Here is a 22,941-nt window from a genome sequence, read left to right as displayed (position 1 = left end):
CATGTAATGTTTTACACTTTTAAAAAACCGACAGGAATAGCATCAAGGGAAAGAGGCCCAACAAAGAGCTGAAAGTGTCATCTACTCCACTGTAGCTTGTACTAAATTTATATGTGATAACTTGATTTTCTGTAAAAATCCGAATTAATATACTTAGGATCTTCTGTTTCTTTGAGTGAAGTGAACATTTATAAATGAACCAGAAATTAATTTTTAAATTTTACCTTTTCTCTCCTTTGGCAGTAATTTCTCATGGCTTTGGTGATGGCTGACAGCTCCCACCTTTCTATCTCTGGCTGGAACCTCTCCTCTCGTGCACCCCGCTGCCTTCTCAGCATCCCTGTGTCCACATCTGTCTTGGGCCATCCCAATCCGCATGTCTCATCTTGCCTTTCAGTCCTGCTCTCTCTGTTGAGTGCAACTCCAGCCCCTGTCACTCAGGCCCAAACCCTTACAATCATCCTTTCTTTCTCTTCTTCTTTCACCCCAGAACCCATCTATCACGAGATGCCGTTGGCTCTGCGTTAAAATAAATGCAGAATCCGTCTCTCCTCACCACCTCTATTGCTGCCAGACAGTTGGAGCCACCCTCATCTCGCATCTGAAATACTGCCAGAGTGCCTCACCCTATATAACCTTTTGTTTCCTAAAATCTATTCTCAACACAGCAGCCGGAGTGATGCCCTGTCCCTACCTTGCAATGGCTCCTCCTTTCCCTCCGTTAAAGCCAGCATCCTTACAATGGATTCTGAAGTCACAAGTGGAGACTCCCTTTGTGCCACAGTGGATAAGACTCAGTGCTCCCAATGCAGGGGGCCTGGGTTCGATCCCAGGTCAGGGAACTAGATCCCATATGCATGCCACAACTAACCGGTGGGCTTTAGACAGATTTATTGGCAGGGGAGATAGAGGGGGGAAATAGAAGGAGGCAAGGATGTGTGGGACATTTGGTCTTTTTTTAAAAGTAAATTTATTTATTTATTTTTGGCTGCAAAAATTGGGTTGGGTTTTCGCTGCTGCATGCGGGCTTTCTCTAGTTGCGGCGAGTGGGGGCTACTCTTCGTTGCGGTGCGTGGGCTTCTCATTGCGGTGGCTTCTCTTCGTTGCGGAACACAGGCTCTAGGCACGTGGGCTTCAGTAGTTGTGGCTCGAGGGCTCTAGAGTGCAGGCTCAGCAGTTGTGGCACCGCAGGGGCTTAGCTGTGTCACCGGGAAGTCTGTGTCAGCAGGCAAGTCCCAACATTTGGTCTTGAAGAAAAAAAGTGATTTATTTTTCCCGACATTTCAGTTATTGGAATTAGTAAATCAAAAATTCTAAAACTTCAGATAAACAGAAATTCCTTTAGGATTGGGGAGGGGAGCAAGGCGTATTCCTAATTGGGATTCCATACACTTTAGATGATCCCACGGACTATGTGTAGTTTTGTGTGTGTGCGTCTTGTGCATGTTTGTGGAGAGTGTGCCAGAGCCCTCACTGAAGTCTTGGACACAAAAAGTTAGGGGCCCCTGGCTCAGGACAGCCCCAAATGTGTCTGCTGAATGCTGCTGACTTCCTGCCACCTGGATGCCTGTCAGAGTTGCTGTTGGCCCTTTCTGCCTCCGGTTCCCCACTTTAAAATGGTGCATGGGACTTCCCTAGTGGTGCCGTGGTTAAGAATCCGCCTGCCAATGCAGGGGACACAGGTTCGAGCCCTGGTCCGGGAAGATCCCACATGCCGCAGAGCAGCTAAGCCCGTGCGCCACAACTACTGAGCCTGTGCTCTAGAGGATGCGAGCCACAACTACTGAGCCCGTGCGCCACAACTACTGAAGCCTGTGCACCCTAGAGCCTGTGCTCCGCAACAAGAGAAGCCACTGCAGTGAGAGGCCCGTGCACCGCAACGAAGAATGGCCCCTGCTCGCCGCCAACTAGAGAAAGCCCACGCACAGCAACAAAGACCCAATGCAGCCAAAAATAAATAAATAAATTTATAAAAATAAAAACAAAAAATGGTGCAGTAACTTTCTCAAGACTAATTTTGTGAGGAGGTGCAGCAAAGGGTATGCGCTCAGGCTCAGGAAGCTGATGGCCTGGGTTTGAATACTGGTCCAGGCAGTCCCTGCTGTGTGACTCTGGACTGTTACTTCACCTCTCCGAGCCTCAGTTCCTCATCGCAGAGCGGGGATAAGTCATTGCTGAACAAGGTAATTCACACAAAGGCTCACACTGTTCTGTGGCGCATGGTGAGCTTGAATATACAATAGGGCTGTCATCACTAATAATGCGATACTGGGGCAAAATATCCTGTAGAAAGGATTTGTATTTCAACGTGGAAGATAACTGACTATTGCATTGTAGCATGAGGGGTGAAGGGCCTCCTCAGCAGGGTGCGCCTCAGTTCTGGAAACTTTACAATTGATCCTGTTCGTGTCACAGAGGACTGTACTGTGCCAATGTTGTGACTCTGGGAGTTCAGACTTCAGTCAAAATCTGAGTCAGAAGATTTGGTTCCTGAAAGCCTTTTAAAAATTAGGTAGAAATATGTGTAAAATAGGAAGTACAACATACTTTTCCCCAATGATATAGACAATGTACTTTATACCCTTTTCAGTGATTTTTAGAATGTTTACATTGATCATATCATTGATCAAGAAATACTTTTGGGGACTTCCCTGGTGGTCCAGTGGTTAAGAATCTGCCTTCCAATGCAAGGGATGCGGGTTCGATCCCTGGTTGGGTAACTAAGATCCCACGTGCCGCACCGCACCACAACTACTGAGCCTGCACGCCACAACTACTGAGCCCGTGTGCTGCAACTAAGACCCAACGCAGCCAAATAAATAAATAAATATTAAAAAAAAAAGAAATACTTTTGGAATTTTTCTTAAAAAGTACACTCGGGCTTCCCTGGTGGCACAGTGGTTAAGAATCCACCTGCCAATGCCGGGGACACGGGTTCGAGCCCTGGTCTGGGAAGATCCCACATGCCGTAGAGCAACTAAGCCTGTGCACAACTACTGAGCCTGTGCTCTAGAGCCTGTGAGCCACAATTACTGAAGCCCAAGTGCCCTAGAGCCTGTGCTCCACAAGAGAAGCCACCGCAATGAGAAGCCCACACACCGCAACAAAGAGTAGCCCCCGCTCGACACAACTAGAGAAAGCCCGCGCACAGCAACGAAGATCCAAAGCAGCCAAAAAAAAAAAAAAAAAAAGACTCAGTAGGTATACCTCGTTTTCCTACTACAGACAGCTCCTCGTGTGCCTTTCTTGGACAACCAGAGCAGGTATATACTCGACAGTCTTTGTGGCAAGCGAGATTGGGCTCAGAGTGTCAGTTTCACGATAAACCTTTGGTGTCAGTAGAAGCACACAGAAAGCAGTATGGGTTTTTCACCTCCCACTATTCCTCTCTCTGTTTCTCCTGGCAAACTCTGCAAGTGAGCCCCAAATAGGATATTACAAAAATATATTAATGCGTAGATAAAAGATGGGAAAGCCGAATTAATTTAAAAGCCCGATAAATGTCCTCTTTAATGACAGTGCTTTACAGGGAGATGGCTGTTCAATTTTCCTCACAACACCGCCATACCGTCGTAATTTGTATGTGTTTTTATAGGGTCATTGATTCATTTAGCAAAAATATGTTGAGCCCTTGTGGAGCAGCCTTGTATTGATAGCTGCGTAGGAGGCCCATGGCATGAGGTGTAGGGCCAGGTCACAGAGTCTGGTGTAAGCTGAACCCTGGACCTTGGGGAACAAGAGATTAAGACCTGGAGAAATGAAATGATTTTCCCAGGACCTCCTGACTTCAGCCTGTAGGTTTTTCTTCTAGACTATGCCCATTGTAGTCTTCTTTTTTAAATTAATTAATTTTTTATTTTTGGCTGCACTGGGTCTTCATTGCTGCGTGCGGGCTTTCTCTAATTGCAGCGAGTGGGGGCTACTCTTCGTTGCGGTGCGCAGGCTTCTCATTGCGGTGGCTTCTCTTGTTGCGGAGCACGGGTTCTAGGGCACGCATGCTTCAGTAGTTGTAGCATGTGGGCTCTAGAGCACAGACTCAGTAGTTGTGGTGCACGGGCTCAGTTGCTCCAGGGCATGTGGGATCTTCCTGGACCAGGGATCGAACCCGTGTCCCCTGCACTGGCAGGTGGATTACTTAACCACTGCACCACCAGGGAAGCCCAGCCATTGTATTCTTGATTTGATTTTTTTAAACTTTGGAGGTAAAGGAAAAAATTTTCATCCTCAAAAAAATTTTTTTTCATCCTTTTAAAACTGGTTGGATTTATATGAAAACACCATTTCCCAAACTATTTCATGGAATAGTAGTTCTATGAGATATTATTATGTATTCCCGATTTAAACAATTGTTAGCAGTACTTTTTCTAAAATTATAGGTTTAGGGTCCAAACCCTAAAATGCAAGGAAATAGAAACAGCACAAAAGATCACCTGATAAATGAATTGCATGCTGGATCTTGTAGTATGGATCTCACGCATGGGCATCATTTATCATCTCAACACTTTGTATGTCCTTTAGGCACCTGTAAACCTGACTTCTGGTTTCTGGATTATATTTTTCATTAAAACCTCAATATATGGTTGATATTCAATATTTATTTTATATTAAACATCAAATCAGATTTTAAAAACTTATTGGAACTGTAGGCAGCCTTTTAAAACAAGTTTGCACTTCGTTACTGAATTGTTCAACTCTATGCATCTCTAAAATACTCAGTCCTACAGATAGACAAGTGGGTGGGTGTGGAGCCCTCGAGGACCGTGGCTTCTGGTGGAAGAGGACAGCTCATGTGTCTGTGATCAATTCTGTCACTGGTTCAGTGTGTGGCCTCTGTGCTCCAGTTCTTTTGTCTATAAAGTGGGTGTTGACCAAAGAAGCTTGCAAATAGAAAATAAAAGGGACCAAAAAACACACCATGGGGAAGTTAGGTATTGAGGGATGAATTATTCCATAATCTTTATCCAAAATGTCTTAAAAATTTTTTTTTGTTTGTTTATTTTGACTGCTCTGGGTCTTAGTTGCGGCATGAGGGATCTTTACTTGCAGCATATGGACTTCTTGGTTGTGGCATGTGGACTCTTAGTTGTGGCATGCATGCGGGATCTAGTTCCCTGACTAGGGATGGAACCCAGGCCCCCTGCATTGGGAGTGCGGAGTCTTACCCACTGGACCACCAGGGAAGTCCCCCGAAATGTCTCTTGAAGGTAATAATTTTAAGCCATTTGGCCCACATTTTCTGTAGGCACACAATTATTAGGCACAAGGATTCTGGAAAATGTTTTTTGTGTGTATGAATATGTTTTAAATTAAAAAAACAGAAACATATGCCCCACATAGGTTGTCTGTGATGCATAGTTTAGTGGACTTAATGATTTTCCCTTATGGGAATTCCCTGCTGGTCTAGTGGTTAGGACTCCGTGCTCTCACTGCCAAGGGCCCGGGTTCAGTCCCTCGTGGGGGAAATAAGATTCCACAAGCTGAGCAGCGCAGCCAAAAAAATATATTTTTTTCCCTTAAAGGTATTTAATAAATATTTTGCAACTCGAGGGGGGAGTCCAAGCTCAGTCTTGGTCTTAATTCAGGATTTAAATATTTTTTTGAAATTTTTTTGGCCGCCTGGCATGCGGGATCTTAATTCCCCAACTAGGGATCAAACTCGTGCCCCCTGCAGTGGAAGAGCAGAGTCTTAACCACTGGACCACCAGGGACTTCCCATTAACTCAGAGTTGATTTTTGCCTAGTGAACCTTCCTGCAGAACTCTGAATAACACAAGTTAGGTCCAGATCTAAACATTCTTAAAGTCCTAGCTGCAAAGATGGTCACAGATCATGGTTAAAATGATTTTTCTGGTATTAGGAACCTTATATTCTGGGTAAGGATATGTTGGCTCCTAAATAGCAAATATTGATTTTTTTAAAAAAATGATCATTTGGTCATGTTTTTCGCAGATATTTTATTATACTTTTATTTAAGTATTGTTGATTTTATTATACTGTTTTATAAGTTTAGTTAACGAAAGAAAAACTTTCTTTACTTGGGTGTCTTGTTTGGTGATAAATACTGAATCTTCATTCCTCCTCGGTAGTGACAAAAGTTGAAATGATTTACTTTGGTCCTCAACTGTATTTACAGCAAGAGTCAAAACATCATTTCATTCAAGTATGACTGATAGGGGCCTGCCCCAAATTTACCTTAATAAACCCTTTCTTTATAGTATGCATGAATAATTTATAAATAAGATTGTAAATCAGTCATTTAAAATGCTTAAATTTTATTACACTTTGTCTAATTCAGAACTTTCACTGATTCGGATTGGCCTTTCCCTCAAGTGGGCCAAACTGGCCACATTGTCACACACCATTGTCACCAGCACCAGGACCAGCATTGATTCCTGACCCAGCAGGTTTGCAGATCAATGGTCAGAAGGACTCTGCTGGTTCAGCAAGACGTTCGGAGCAAGTAATTTCAAGCTCTCCATCTTTGAAGTTCCTGCTGGCTAGAATCTTTGGTGACTTTAATTTTTTTTTTCAAGAGGAATTTTTTAAAGCCTGAGAAATGGGTGTTCCTTTGGGATCGCACGTTGGCGACAGGGTAGGGATCCACCCCTCAAGCATTAGCGGGGGTCGACGCGCGCCAGGTCCTCTGTTGGGCACCAAACGTACGCGGAGCCTTAAGGGTCTGTCCAGCGGGAACAGAAAAAGAGGAAAACAGCGCTTGGGGACTTTGCAATCGGGGTCGCCCTCTGCAGAAGGCGGTTCAGTGGGAATAAACAGAGGCGCCTTCAAAACAGAAAGGGCCGTGAGCCATTGCAGAGAACGACTGCGTTTAGCGAGCACGTCCCAACTACACGACCGCTGGGAGCCCGCGCTGGCGACCCCGCCCCTGCGACCTCGGGCGGCGGCCACCGACCTTGGGCGGGGGCTGAGCGAAGGGGGCGCAAGTGGCGCCAACCGCGGGGCCTCATTTTCTTTCCTGGGCCGGTGAATTCCCAGAAGGGTTCCGATGCTTTTGCTTGGCAGAGCAAGGGGAAAAGACGTTTAAAACGTATTCCGTTGTCTTTCCTGGTGACAGAGCGGCCCCCAGCAGCATGTTTCCAAGTGTCTCCTTGTAACCGTGCGAGAGCGGTTACTCCTTTCTCCTCTTAGAGCGCAGCGATAGTGAGTAGGAAGAAAAAGTGCTTGTTGCAAAGCGTCGATTATTCTAGGTCATTGAGCGTCCCGCATCCACCTGCTGAGGAAATCATGGCTTTGCCTGCGGGGGGATTTACTGCGCAGTTCATTTGCATGTTTAGAAAACCTGAGAGATGGGAACCAACTAACGGGGGGTTACTGAACCAGAGCCACCAGAGTGTTTGAAGGGTGAATGCAACAGGGTTTAAGCAGCTGGTAAGTTCTTCCTCTTAGTTTCCACTACCCACCCCAGAGGCAGTAATATCCCACGTCCCTTCGGCTGTGCCCCGTGTGCCCCGTGTGGCACAGTGTAGCTGGCACATTTTCTAGGACCTGAGCTAGCTAGAGGTGGGACCCTTGGCTATTACAAGCACCAAGGGTAGCTGCTGTCATCTTACAAGACCAGTTGGTGTCAAGTCCTTCCAAGGCTTGGATGCCAACAGGTGGGGGATTGGGTAGAGAGGTGGAGGCATGATTCCAGAGCCTTCCTTTTTTTTTTTTTTTTAATCTAGACATATTATATTAAAACTTCTGAAAACCAAAGGTAAAGTGAGAATCTTGAAGGCAGCCAGAGAAAAAGATACATTACATTCAGAGGAACAAAGATAAGAATTGCATCTTTAAAGAGCTGAAAGAAAGTATTGTCAACTCAAAAGGCTATACCCAGGGACTTCCCTGGTGGTCCAGTGGTTAAGAATCCGCCTTCCAATGCAGGTGACGCGGGTTTGATCCCTGGTTGGGGAACTAAGATCCCACGTGGTGCAGGGCAACTAAGCCCGTGCTGCAGCTACTGAGCCTGTGTGCTGCAACTACAGAGAAGCCCGAGTACTGCCAACGAAAGACCCCGCATTCCTCAAGGAAGATCCAGCATGCCACAACTGAGACCCGACGCAATCAAATAAATAAATAAATATTTTTAAAATATATATTTCTAAAAAGGCTATACCCAGTGAAAATATCTTTCAAAAATTAAGGCAAAAATACAGATGTTTTTAGAAAAACAAAAGCCAAGAGAATGAATTCCCTGCAGGCTTGTGCTAGAAGAAACATCAAGGGAGGTTTTTCAGGTAGAAGGTGTATGATACCAGATAAAAACCTGGATTTACAGCAAGAAATGAACAACTCCAGAAATGTAACAATGAAGACAAATACAAAATACTTTCAGGGCTTTCCAGGTACACAGTCATATCACCTGCAAGTGATAGATTTACTCCTTTTCTCCCCAATTCTTGTACCCCTTATTGATTTCTCTTCTCTCACAAGTAGTGAGATGCCTGATGCCTCCAGTACAGTGTTGAATAGTAGAGGGCCTCTTTGGTTTATTGCTGATCTTATGCAAATGCCCTTAGTATTTACCCATTAAGTTAGATTCTAGCTTTAGGAACAAAGTATATATATTTTATCATATTAAGAAACCACTCATCAATTTCACTCCAGAGCCTTCCTTTTATCACATACTTGCTGTGGCTTTGAGGAAGTCCTGTAAACCTCCAAGACCCCAGTTTCCTCCTTTACCAAATGGAGGATGGCTAGTGGCCTCCTTGGGTTCTACGACCATCTGAGTAACAGGATGCAGCAGTGAGTGTCCACTGGGAGATGATGGAGAACAGCATTCTGACTACAGTGTCACTCAGCTCTTCCTTCCCTGAGCCTCTTTGGCACAAGTCTCCTTTGTACTGTGGCCTGAAGTCAGTCAGCAGCTCAGGATAGCTGTAACCATATAGGAGGGTGAGCCTGTATATACTAATTAGTTGATAGAAAGAGCAAACTCAGATTCTTCCCAGATTTTCTAAGATAAGCACTTTACAGAGAGAAATGGACCTGAAAGGAGGTATCTGGAGGATTTAAACTGCATTCAGTCTGCTAGGCAACTGCATTGTAAAAAGACTTACTGATAAAAAAAAAAAATAGTTGCGGCTGCAGTCAAAATTGGGGGCAGGGTGATAGGGTATGGAGAGGAGAGGCAACATGTATACAAACCCACAAACAGGAAAAGTCAGTCTGGGGCTTCCCTGGTGGCGCAGTGGTTGGGAGTCCGCCTGCTGATGCAGGGGACACGGGTTCGTGCCCTGGTCGGGAAGATCCCACATGCTGCGGAGTGGCTGGGCCCGTGAGCCATGGCCGCTGAGCCTGTGCTCCGCAGCGGGAGAGGCCACTATAGTGAGAGGCCCGTGTACCGCAAAAAAAAAAAAAAAAAAGTCAGTCTGATAAGGTAGCTCTGGGCCAGGGCAGCTCAAGGAGAGTGGGTTGGGGTGGCCTGGGGAGATAGTAACAGAGGGCCATATGGAACTGGAGGTGGCCTGGGTTGGACAGTGTCCCTCAAATATTCATGTCTACCTGGAACCTGTGAATGTGACCTTATTTGGAAATAGCATCTTTGCAGATGTAATCCAGTTAAGTTGGGGTCCCACTAGGGTGGGCCCGAATCCAGTGACTGATGTGCTCATAAGAAGAGGAAAATTTGGACATAAAGGCACTGACACAAAGGGAAGATGGCCGTGTGACGATGGAGGCAGAGACTGGAGTGCTGTTGCCACAAGCCAAGGACCACCATGGACTGCCGGCATCTCAGTCAGTCCAGGCTGCTCTAATACAGTACCGCAGACTGGGTGGCTTAAACAGACATTTATTTCTCATAGTTCTGGAGGCTGGGAAGTTCAGGATCAAGGTGCTGACAGATGTGATGTCTGCTGAAGGCTCTTCTTTTGGTTTGTAGATGACTGCCTTCTTCCTGTGTTCACACGTGGCAGAGAGAGGAGGAGAGAGACGAGAGAGAGATCTTGTCTTTCTTCTCATAAAGGCACTAATCCCATTATGGGAGCTCCGCCCCCATGATCTAATCTAAACCCGATTATCTCCCGAAGGACTCGTGTCCTAATACCATCACACTGGGGGGTTAGGGTTCCAACATTTGGATCTGGGGGGACATAGGCATTCAGTTCATAGCAGCCGGGAACCACCAGAAGCTAGAAGAGGCAAGGAAGGATCCTCCTCTAGAGCCTTCAGAGGGAGGAGCGTGGTCCTACTGAAACCTTGATTTCAGACTTCAGGTGTCCAGAACTGTGAGAGAATAAATTATTTTTCTTCTCTTTGAAGGGTAAATCAGTGAGTTCATCAAGTTTAAAAGGTGGCCTTGTCAATGAATAGCAATTATCTGTTTTATACTGTCAGATTGCAAACAACTTCATAGAGCAAACCCACAAGAATCATATTATTAAAATGCAGCTGCCCATGGGCTTCCCTGGTGGCGCAGTGGTTAAGAATCTGCCTGCCAATGCAGGGGACACGGGTTCGAGCCCTGGTCCGGGAAGATCCCACATGCCACGGAGCAGCTGAGCCCTGCGCCACAGCTACTGAGCCTGCGCTCTAGAGCCCGCGAGCCACAGCAAGAGAAGCCACTGGAATGAGAAACAAACAAGGAGCAGCCCCGCCTCACCGCAACTAGAGGAAGCCCGCGTGCAGCAACAGACCCAACGCAGCCAAACATAAATAAATAAAAATAAATTTAAAGAATTTTAAAAATTTAGAAATATGCAGCTGCCTCACACACAGAACCTACATGACCTAGCCTGGGGGAGAGAAAACCATGGCATCTGCGCTGACTCCTGTCTCCCTCCCCAGCCTCACCTGAGACCACTCTCCTCCTTGCTCGGTATACTGTAGCCTCTCTGGGCGACCTTCTGCTTCTTGATAAGCCAAGCTCTTCTCTGCCCCAGGGTCTTTGCACATGCTACTCCCTCTGCCTGAAAACCTCTTCTGTCTCTTCACACAGGTGGCTCCTCTTTGTCCTTCAGATCTTGCCTTCAATGCCAACCCTTTAGGGAGGCCTTTCCTGACCGCCTTATCCAAAGAGGCATCCCCACGAGGGCAGAATAATGCCCCTCCTGCAAAGGTATCCATGTCCCAGTCCCTGGAACCTGTAAATATATTACGTTCCATGCAAAGGGGAATTAAGGTTGCAGATGGAATGATGTTTGCTAATCAGCTGATTTAATGAGATTATCCTGGATTATCTGGGTGGGCCCAGTGTAATCCTAAGAGTCCTTAACTTGGGATGAGAAAGGCAGAGGATTCAGAACTGAGAGATGGCATCCTGAGAAAGACTTGGCCGACCATCAGGCTTTGAAGATGGAGGCAGGTACCCGGAGCCAAGGAATGTGGGTGACCCCTAGAAGCTAGAAAAGGCAAGGATGCTAATTCTCTCTCGGAGCCTCCAGGAAGGAGTGAATCTCTGCCAACACCTTGATCTTAGCTCATTGAGATGCATCATGGACTTCTAACCCCCAGAACTGTCAGATAATACATCTGTGTTGTTTAAGCTACTAAGTTTGTAGTACTTTGTTACAGCAGCAACAGGAAACCGATACAGACCTTAACTTCAGCGCCAACCCCTCAGACAAGTCGCCTCTGACCACCGTATCCAAAGTAGCATCCCCACCCTCATCTAGCTGCTCTCTCAGGCACCTCCGTGTGCTAAGCAGTGTTTTCGGCACTAGGGATACAGTAGTGAACAAGACATTAAAAATCTCTGCCCTCACAGAGCCTGCACGGGGGGCAGGGAGACACAATAAACAAATAAGAAAAATAAACAGTGTGGTGAGAAGCTCTAGGGAGGAAAAGCACGGCCACGGAATACGACATGTGGGCAAAGACCCGAAGCAGGCGAGGGAAGGCAGCAGCTCTCTGGGGAAGGAGCAGGCCGGGCAGAGCAGAGAAAAAATAGCAAGTGAGCGGCCAGTGCGGCCGTCTAATCCATCATCCAGACCAGGGCCTCTGAGAGTGGAAGTGGCACCATTAATAACCGTGTGCGACCAACAGTCATGAACCTGGCCCCTCTCAACGCAGGGTCCCCTGGCAGCAAGGACGGGTGGCTGGATCACAGTGGCTGAAGGAGGGAGCAGGAAGGAGGTCTGAGAGGCAAGGGGCGGGTTTGGGACGGCCTTGCAGGTCACCGTGAGCACGCTGCCTTTCACTCCAGGAGAGGTGGAAAATTATGCGAGAGTTTTGAGCAGGAAACTGTGACTGGGTTTATGTTTTAAAAGGATTTTCCTAGCTGACGTGGTGAGAACTGACCCTCAGGGCAAGAGAGCAGAGGCAGGAGGCCAGTAAAGTCTCCTGGAATCCCCAGGGCCCCCCCTGCAGAGTGGACTTGGGGAGACCAGGTCTGATGATGGAGCTGACAGGATTGTCTTCAGACGGGAAGTGGGGTGAGGGAAAGGGAAGCCGAGGATGAATGTCCACCTTCGGAGACTTTCCAAGTCTGCGAGTTTCTGATTTGCTGTGTGTTTATCATCTTCCTCTGTGTAGGGGGACGAGCCGTAAGCTCAGCACCCAGCATATACTGTCTGGCACAGAGGAGCCGTTCAACGTGTCGTGAGTGAAATAGTGGAGTGAAATAGCATCTTAATTTTCGTTGCACCAATGTGAAATCTGAAACAAAAGAAATTAAATACATGGTTTGCCCAGATCATTGTTGACTTGGGCAAAACTGTGCATCCGTCCAGGCCGTCCGACTCCACCCCCGCAGCCCGCGTCTGTGGATTCACGGCCTCCTTGCCTCACATCCTTGGTCCATTTCCTTGCCTTCGTGTGAAATTTGGTACCGTAGTGAAGGGAGGGCCTTGGAAGTGCCCAGGCTGGGAAGCGGAGGCACCGATGATCAGGAATTAATTTCACAAGGAAAAGCTCCAAGTGCTCCTGACGTGAGAAAGGGCGCTGACCTGGGCTGGCCCCCAAACAATCAGGAGCCTCTGTTCCCACCATCAGGACCGACGGGACACCAAGGACGGGTCTTCCCAAGTACCCGCTTCATCCCCACTGCAGAAGGGAGGGTGCTGTTGCCAAGCAGAGTTATTTGTCCTAATAATTCAGGAGGAACGCATGCATTTTTCTGAATTGCATTACCAAGCTACTTTTTCCTTTCCTTAATTTTCTGTCCTCCATCAGAATTCATCCAGTAGCACTGCCCGGCAAGACGCTGAGGGGGGCCGGGACAGGGAAGGGGGGAAGAAGGAGCTGTCTGAAGCTTTCTAAGGAGCTGCCTTGGTTTTCTCTCCCAATCTAGGTCATGTACGATTTCCACGCTATTGCCAAACACGAGCTTGGTTCTATGTGTGAGATAGCTGCATTTTGATCACATGTGATTTTTGTGGATTTGTTCAGTGAAGTTGTTTGAGATCTGACAGAATTAAGCAGATTAATTGCTACTCTTTAATAAGGTCACCTTTTAAACTTGCTGACTGGGCTGATTTACCCTTCAAAGAGAAGGGATGGACGTATTTGACCAATTATTACATAATTATCATGAGAGACTGAATATATAAAGACAATGGCTAGACCATATATAAGAATAGAAATTTTACCTACAGCCTGCAGCAACCTGCCTGGGAAACTGACCCCTTCCCAGGAAGCCAGCCCTCTGTAAATCAGATTTGCAGAGATAGGAAGCCAGATTCCTATCTCTGTGACAATCCAAGAAACTAAGCAACAAATTCTATAACAATTGACCCCAAATGACCAGCTCTAGATTAATAACCAACAGCTTTCTTAATCTATGTCCTCTCTTCCAGTTTAGGACCACTCAGAGAAAGCCAAATCTGTATCCTTAACCAATCACATAGGACATCTGCTTGTAGTCAGCCTGCCTACAGCTTCCCCAGGCCAACAGCCTCCAATCAGGGCATACCTGAGGCCTTCCCTTTTTTCTGCTTTAAAGCTTTCAACTCTGCCTGCCTTTGAGTCTTTGCCAAAACGCAGGTGGCACTGGCCCACTCCTTCACTATAGCAAGTTCAGAGCAAATAGCCTTGTTTTCCTCATTTGCTTGGTCTTCGTTTATTTCCACAGTTAACCAAAGAGACTTAAATACACGTGCATGTATGCATAAAATATGTATGTGTGTATGTACATACAGACTGGCAGCACAGAGTTAAATATCCTTTCAAAAATTAGTTTTAGGGGCTTCCCTGGTGGCGCAGTAGTTAGGAGTCCGCCTGCCAGTGCAGGGGACACAGGTTCAAGCCCTGGTCCGGGAAGATCCCACATGCCGTGGAGCAGCTAAGCCCGTGCGCCACAACTACTGAGCCTGCACTCTAGGGCCCGCGAGCCACAACTACTGAGCCCACGTGCCACAACTACTGAGGCCCACGCGCCTAGAGCCTGTGCTCCGCAATAAGAGAAGCCACCGCAATGAGAAGCCTGTGCACCGCAACAAAGAGTAGCCCCGCTGACCGCAACTAGAGAAAGCCCGCATGCAACAATAAAGACCCAATGGAGCCAAAAATAAAATAAATAAATTTATTAAAAAATAAATTAGTTTTAATTGGCAAATGACTGAATTTTAATTCCAGGATTCTTTGGCAAATATCTAGGTAAAAATGTGTCTAAACAAAATGCAGGCGCTTTCCCAGAAACTACTGTATCCAAAATGTCATGGTTCTAAATTTGCAGAGGGTTACCTTAAAAGTGTAACCTGTGCTGCGTTGGAGAATGGGTGGCCGGCCCTCAGGAGGGGCAGTGTCTGCCTCCTCCAGACCCTCTTTGGCCCTAAGATGGTGAAACTAGGACAGAACCCCCAGCAAACTTCAGGCTGGGGGAAGCCGAAGGTTCTGGGCAGGGCAGATCTTTATCTGTTCCTAGAAAGGGACTGTGACAACCAGAAACCACAGGTGGACAGAAACACCAAAGGCTCCAGGTATCACTGGAGGAGAAATGCAGAGAGGGGCCCTGGGGTCAGATGAGGAAGAAGAGAGCTGTGTGGGATCACTGTCACTGTCACAGTGAGGACAGGAGGGACGAATTAATCAGCCTTGCAAATTGAATTGGGCCCCTGTGGACTGAAAGAAATTAAGGTAACCTTCAAATAAATCAGCTATGGCCAAGTATGTAACATTTTTATTAAAAATGTAAATCTAACCCTGGCTTCTAAACCAACCAGACTGAGCATCTTGACTTTCTGTGACTGGCCTTGTGAGACTAGAGTTGGGGTCTGGGGGGTGTCAGGTGGTGGAGACACAGGCTGCTCCCCTGGTCCTGTCGAGTTGGGGCCTGGGGCAGAGGTGAGGGGTTTGATGCAGGCTGTCAGGTGTATCTGTACCACCAGCCGTCTGACCCCATGTCCCTGATCCCAACTGTCCTCCCTGCCCTTCTGCACCACAAAGGGGACGCCCAACCGCACCCAAGCTCTCCAAACTGGGTGCACTGTCACCATCATGCTAATGAGTCAGTGTTTCCTTTTTGCTGGTAAAATCCTTTCTGGCAGCTTAAACACATGTTCAGCTACTGCATGCGAGTTTCCAGCACACCGTCTCAGGGGTGACATCTTTTGTTTTATCATTAAATTACACTTTTTATGCCTGAGTTCAAATCCTAACTCCATCCCCTGCTCAATCCGTGCCCTCTGTGCCTCTGTTCTCTCATGTGGAAGAAAGCAGTGCTAAGTGTGTACTTTGTTGGGTTGATGAGAGGATTCAATGAGTCAAGTGCTCAGGGGGGTCCCTGGCGCATGGCAGGCACAGCGGACATCCTAGCTCCTCATCACTAATCTGTCAATGGGGACTGGAATCTAGGCACTCAGTGGCGGGCAGTCGCGGAATGTACTCTCGGGCTTTGAGGGCTGCAGACAGCTCCAAAGGCAGCCATCCCAGGAAGGAGAGAAGGAATGTGGCAGAAATCATGTGCTAGCTGAGAAAATAGTACTTGAAAACAAATGAGATATCCCTGGAGATGCTGAGATATTTGGTGGAAAGGGCCTTGGAGATGCTGCTGGTGATTCTGAGCCTGGCCTCCGTGTTTCTGAAGCAGTAGCCCTGCTTTGATCGTGTGGTTGGGCGAGCCTACCAAGCAGGGTGATGCCTTTTGAGTTTTGACCATCGAGGTGGTCAAAACTGCTACCTGGTGGGCCAGCTTGGCTGAAGGCCTAAGACCCAGCAGACTTCCTTCTGGAAAAGCTTCCCTGAGGCCAGGACCGGCTGCATGATTTGTGGGACCCAGTGTGCAATGAGAATGCAGGCCTCTTGTCTGAAAAGTAGGAAATGGTGCTGTTAAAGATACTAACAATACACAGCTTTTTCCTTTCTTCTAAGCCTGTCGTGATGCTTTTATTTGCTACTTAATGTCACGCTCCATCAGGCGTGAGGACAGTGAAGTGAAGGTGCAGACCCTCAGAGGCTGCCAGGATCCCGTTCCCGCCAGCTACTGGACTACAGGGCCCCGGCAGGGGTGGGAAGTCGACCTCCCCTTCCCACGGACCTGCCACCCAAGCTCATGGTGGAAGGGGAATCCCAAGGGAATGCAGCTTCCGTGCATAGACACACCTGGTGCCTAGATGAGGGGTGGGCCTCCTACAAGTGACCTGCTAAACACGCCACGGCACAGCCAGCCTGGGGCAAGGACGGCTGCCTGCTCTGAGGCTCCTGCTGAGAGCTGAGGGCGCCAGAGACACACTGGCCTCTCGGTCACTCCCCACCACGACCGACATGACCCTGTCACTGGCCTGGGCTGAGGGCAGCAGCAGGCTGGGGTGGGGTGGGCAAGGCCGGGGAGCAGGTCGCTGAGAACCGTCTAGTTCCTGGTCCCAGGAGGCAGTGGGACGCAGGACCCCAAGCCCCCAGCCTTCTATTGCCCCATCAGACTTCACTTAACAAAACACAAATTCAAAGGTAAAATGATTAAGCATTTCAAGACCACAACCACGGAGCATGAAATCCTTAAGTACGGGGCCCTCCTGAGCCTGGTGCCCTGTGTGACTGCCCTGATGCAAGCCCATGGCCCCCTTGACACCCCCTCTCAGCCCTCTGGCTTCTCAGCACCCGGTGCAAGCCTCCCTCATGGGATAAAATCTGCATGCTGTAAGCAAAGGGCCACAGAAATGCAACCGAAAATGGTCTGTAATGGATTCTGTCTCGCTCACAAGTCCCCACTCCTGCTAAGGGCAAAAAAATGAAAAAGAAAAGTTGAATACCGTGAACTTGCTAATCAAAGCTAACTCAGTCTCTTCAGGCTTCAAGAACTCCTTCCGAGTTAACTCAGTCCCATCAAGGTAAGAGGAGTTCAAGTACATTCAGGTTGGGGTTTCTCGTCAGGGCTCCTTCTCCCCACGCCTTCCCTGACAGCGTCCTGGCTCCGGCTTCTGCCTCTAAGGCGGTGCCTGTCCTGGGCCCACTGAGCAGCAGTCGGCCTGGTCCTTGAGCTCTGGCCACAGAACCCTCCGAGACCACCGCCTGGCCTCCCATGTTCTCCAGCCACGCTCACCTTGGGCCTTTCCACTGCTGTTATGACCTGGGGGAGCGAGCCAAGGCCTTTGTATCTGATCTCCTGCCTCTTCCTACCTGATGGGAACTTTCCCAAGTCGTATCCTTTGACCTTGTATCCTGCTTCTGGGTCCAAGTCCACCAGATTCGGTCAGTGTTTCTTAAAGGGGAGCCCTTCGAATTTAGAAAATCCCTTTCTTCTCTGAACCAAGTTCAGTTTCAAGACTATTATCTCATGTGCACTCAGAGTTGGTCTTAAGACTCAATGGTTAAAGGGTCTTTTTTTTTTCTTCTCTTGTTACATTTCTACTACAAAAATCACAATCCTCCCTGAGACAAACAGGTGCCTCTGGATGAATGAGAGAAGGAAAAGATATTAATATATTAAGATTTTTATTCCTCTTTTACCTCTAGCATAGCACTTACCACAAATGTATTGAAATTGTTTCCTTATCTGTCTTTCCAAATAGAGTGTAGTTACTTAAAGGCAGGGGACAAATATCACTCATTTTCTATGTCAAGTACCTAAATATTGTGCCTGGCACTTTAAAGGCCCTCAGAAATGGATGGATGGATGGATGGATGGATGGATGGATGGATGGATAGGTGTGTGGGTGGGTAGGTGAATGGACAGGTGGACAAGTGGATGGGTGAATGAATGAGTAAAAGGATGGGTGGTGGATGAATGGCTGGGTGGATAGATTAAAAAAATCTTCAGGGGCTTCCCTGGTGGCGCAGTGGTTAAGAATCTGCCTGCCAATGCAGGGGACACGGGTTCGAGCCCTGGTCTGGGAACATCCCACATGCTGCGGAGCAACTAAGCCCGTGCACCACAACTACTGAGCCGGCGTATCTGGAGCCTGTGCTCTGCAACAGGAGAGGCCGTGACAGTGAGAGGCCCGCGCACCGCGATGAAGAGTGGGCCCTGCTCGCCGCAACTGGAGAAAGCCCTCGCACAGAAATGAAGACCCAACACAGCCAAAAAAAAAAAATCTTCAGGACTTTCCTGGTGGCACAGTGGTTAAGAATCTGCCTGCCAATGCAGGAGACACGGGTTCGAGCCCTGGTCTGGGAAGATCCCACATGCCGTGGAGCAACTAAGCCCGTGCGCCACAACTACTGAGCGGGCGCTCTAGAGCCTTCAAGCCGCAGCTACTGAAGCCCGCGCGCCTAGAGTCTGCTCCGCAGCAAGAGAAGCCACTGCACTGAGAAGCCCGTGCACAGCAAGGAAGACCCAATGCAGCCCAAAATCAATCAATCAATAAATAAATAAACTTTAAAAAAAAATATCTTCAAAAAATGTACCTAAAAAAAAAATGTACCTAGCAAACTCCTACTTGTAACCAAATGGAGTCCCATTCCACCCTGAGACGTAGAGGAAGCTGGGGCTATAGTATTGTAGTTGTGGTTATTTTAATGGGGCATCTTATTATCCTGAACCAAAATTATCGTTCTATTGGTAAGGAAGAAGGGCAGAGTGGATAATGGGTTTCCAGGAACAGCCAGAGGAGTTGCATTTTAGCCGAACCTTTGCAAGATGTGTGAGAGGGAAAGGGTATTTTGAGCTGAGGAAACAGCCTAACCAAAGGGGTGGAGGCGAGAGAGCCCATGGCAGGTGCAGGGGCTCCTGGTAAGTTCTTTATAAGTGTTAGCCCATCACTGTTACTATACCCAGGCAGAAGGTTCTGTAGAAAAGATTTGTATTTCAACCTACACTGTAAATAAATATTACGTTATAGAATGGGGTATGAAAGACTGATTTGTAAATGTGGGCTGCCATTATTTTTTGAATCTCTATTCTAGCTGTGCTGTGTCCTTTTTGTTCATTCCTAACATGCCTCGTCCCTCCTCCTTCCTGTTCTCAGCCGCTCCTGCCAGAGAGCTGCCTATCAGTCTTCTCAAAGATCCAGCTGCGGTTTTGTTGATCCTCTTCTTTTTTTCTTTAATTTCTGTTCTTTGTTATTTCCTAATTTCCTTCCTTCTACTTTAATTTTGCTGCTTTATTCTATTCTCTTCCTTCCTTCTAGAGTTGGACACTTATTTGGAGTGTTTCTTCTTCTTTTTTTCCTTTTTGGCTACACCGTGCAGCATGTGGGGTCTTAGTTCCCTGACCAGGGATCGAGCCCACGCCCCTTGCATTGTAAGCCTGGAATCTTAACCACCGGACTGCCAGGGAAACGCTCTTCTTTTCTAATGTGTGTGTTTACGGTTATAACTCTCCCTCTGCATAATCCTGCAGTGGGATTCTTCTAGTTAAGCACATAGTGATCTAATTACCTTTCGGTTCTCAATATTTTCTGATTTCCCTTATGATATCTTCTTTGACCCTTATATTGGGTGATTCGTGAATTTAAACATATGGGTTAAAAGAAAACAATTTTACCTAAAAATAGAGTTGCCATGTGATCCAGCAATCCCACTCCTGGGCCTATATCCAGAGAAAACTATAATTTGAAAAGATACATGCTCCCCTATGTTCACAGCAGCACTATTTACAATAGCCAAGACATAGGAGCAACCTAAGTGTCCATAGACAGATGAATGGACAAAGAAGATGTGGCATATATATATATATGTATGTATCCCGCTGTAATTTATTAATGGAGAGACATGTAGTTGCTGTTTATTTATTTTTACTGCTTTATATGACCAAGATGTAAGCTATTTATCTTCTCTGCCACCAAAGGATATTTAGCTTATTTCCATCTTTTCTCTATTATACATAATGCTGCTATGAACATTCTTACACATAGCTCTAGTGCTCATACTTTTACGTATGAGAAGCAAAACTAGAAGTGAAACTGTCAGGTCATAGCATCACCAGATAATGTCAAATTGCACGCTAGGTACTTCCCTGGTGGTCCAGTGGTTAAGACTCTGCGCTCCCAATGCAGGGGGCAGGGGTTTGATCCCTGGTCAGGGAATTAGAGCCTGCATGCCGCAGTGAAGATCCTGCATGCCACAACTAAGACCCGGTGCAGACAAATAACTAAATAAATATTTTAAAAATTGCACTCTAAAGTGGTTGTCTATCCTCTGTGTCTATGTGTCTCTTAATCTCTCTTGACGTTTTCCCTACATTTTCTGCTCTACTTTGCATTCTGGATTTTTTTTTTTTTGCGGTACGTGGGCCTCTTACCGTTGTGGCCTCTCCCATTGCGGAGCACAGGCTCCAGATGCGCAGCCTCAGCGGCCGTGGCTCACGGGCCCAGCCGCTCCGCGGCATGTGGGATCCTCCCGGACCGGGGCACGAACCCGCGTCCCCTGCATCGGCAGGTGGACTCTCAACTACTGCGCCACCAGGGAAGCCCTTGGATATTTTTTAAAAATATCTTCCAGTTCATCAATTCTCTCTTCATCTCTGTCTGATCTGCCATTAACCCTGTCTTGAGCTTTAAATTTCATTTTTTATATTACTCATTTCTAGAAGTTCTATTTGGAGCTTTTAATTTTGTTTGTTTTTAATTTTTATTATGGATATCTCAAATATATAAAATTAGAGTTAATAGAATATGAAACCCCTATGTACTTATGCTTATTCACCTTTCACAAGTGCCAACCCACACAGCTGTCCACTCTGGGATTATTCTGAGGCAATCTCAAATATCATATCATTTCATCTGTAACTATTGTTCAGATCTGCCTATTCTTGTTTTCATGATGTATTGCTATTTTCTTGAGCGTTTGAACCTTTCATTTTGGCCTTGAATCATTATAAGCATTCTTATCGCACAATCTCTTTTGGCCCTGCTGTTGTACTGTCTCAGAGTCTTAGGGCTCTAATCCTCCTGTTTGTGGCATCTGCTGTGTTCAAGATGACCTCTTTCTTCATGAATACAGGCATACCTTGGAGATATTGTGGGTTTGCTTCCAGACCACCACAATAAAGCAAATACCAAAATAAAATGCATCACACGAATTCTTTGGTTTCCCAGTGCATATAAATTTATGTTTCCACTATAGTATAGTCTGGGAAGTGTGCAATAGCAGTATGTCTATAAAAAACAAGGCACATACCTTAATTAAAAAATACTTTATTGCTAAAAAATGCTAACCATCATCTGAGCCTTCAGCAAGTCATAACAGTAACATCACAGATCACTGTAACAAATAGAAAAATAATGAAAAAGTTTGAAATATTGTGAGAATGACCAAAACGTGGCACAGAGACATGAAGTGAGCAAATACTGTTGGAAAATGCTGCTGAAAGACTCGCTTGGCACAGGGTTGCCACAAACCCTCAATTTGTAGAAAATGCGGTATCTGTGAAGCACTATAAAGCAAGGTGCGATAAAACAAGGGGTGCCGGTACTGGAATTTGATATCGTGAGCTCACCTTTGGAGGAGCTTGTTTTTCCCAGGAGAACTTCTTGCTACCTGAGTTGTAAGAGTGTCCCTCTAAAGCCATTTTGCAGCTGCTTTGCCAGGTGGCCCAGGGTTATCACCAGCCTGGGACCAATTTTTTCCTTTGGCATGAGAATCTCAGACCGTGCATACAATACCAATTTGGGCCTCAAACCCATTCAAAGCACATAGGTGAGGTTTGGATTTTTCAGAGGATCCTTTTGTAAGTAGCCTGTTCTCGCCTGTGCTGTGATAGACAAACTGCTTGTTATCTCCTCATGCCAGGGGATAGGGTTTTCCTAGCTCTTCACCCCTTCACTGAGAGATCAGCCTTCAGAGGAGCCTGGCTTTTCAGGCAGTCAGTTTCACCTGTCCACCTCCTGTCCTCTGAAGATCCTACCTTCCATCTCCACATCTCATCCCAATCTGGAGGCCAAAGCCAAGGCCCCTGGGTTACTGGCTCTGATTGCATCCCTCCCTGAGGCAGCTGTGGGGTCAGATCACATGAGTAGCACTCTGGTTTCTCCCTCTTTGTTCTGGCCCCTGGGGCTATCCCTTTCTTGCTTGCTAACTCAGCCTGGGCTTACGGTTTCTTTATGTAGTTATATTTTATCCCGCATTTCTATGTTTTTGTATGGAGAGTTTTTTCACATTACACCGGTCAAGATTTTGTCAGAACTGAGTCCCCTTTATTGTGAAAGCTGGTTTAATTTGTTTCTGCTTTTGTTTCTTACTTGCAATTTAAAAAATAAACCTAGGAACTTCCCTGGTGGTGCAGTGGTTAAGACTCCGTGCTCCCGTTGCAGGGGGCCCGGCTTTGACCCCTGGTCAGGGAACTGGATCCCACATGCATGCCGCAACTAAGGAGCCCGCCTGCCGCAACTAAGACCCGGTGCAACCAAATAAATAAATAAATGAACAAATATTTAAAAAAATAACACACAATTATCATAGCATCATGCTCAGATCAGACCCACCTGCCCCCAAAGCCACTGCAGAGGTGCACCCATTCCCTCTGGTCCTTGCTTTGCTAAGAACTTTGGGTATGAATGGTCTATCTGTACTACACAGAGGCAGGCCTGCTCAAGACTCTGGTTCACGTGACCACACTTCAGTCATCCTACAGAGACTTTGAGGACAGAGTCCCTGCCCTTTTTTTTTTTTTGCGGTACGCGGGCC

Source organism: Leucopleurus acutus, assembly GCF_964270905.1.
Source record: "Leucopleurus acutus genome assembly, chromosome: 11".
NCBI lineage: Eukaryota > Metazoa > Chordata > Mammalia > Artiodactyla > Delphinidae > Leucopleurus > Leucopleurus acutus.
The sequence above is the reverse complement of the archived record's forward strand: the minus strand, read 5'-3'. Positions refer to the sequence as shown.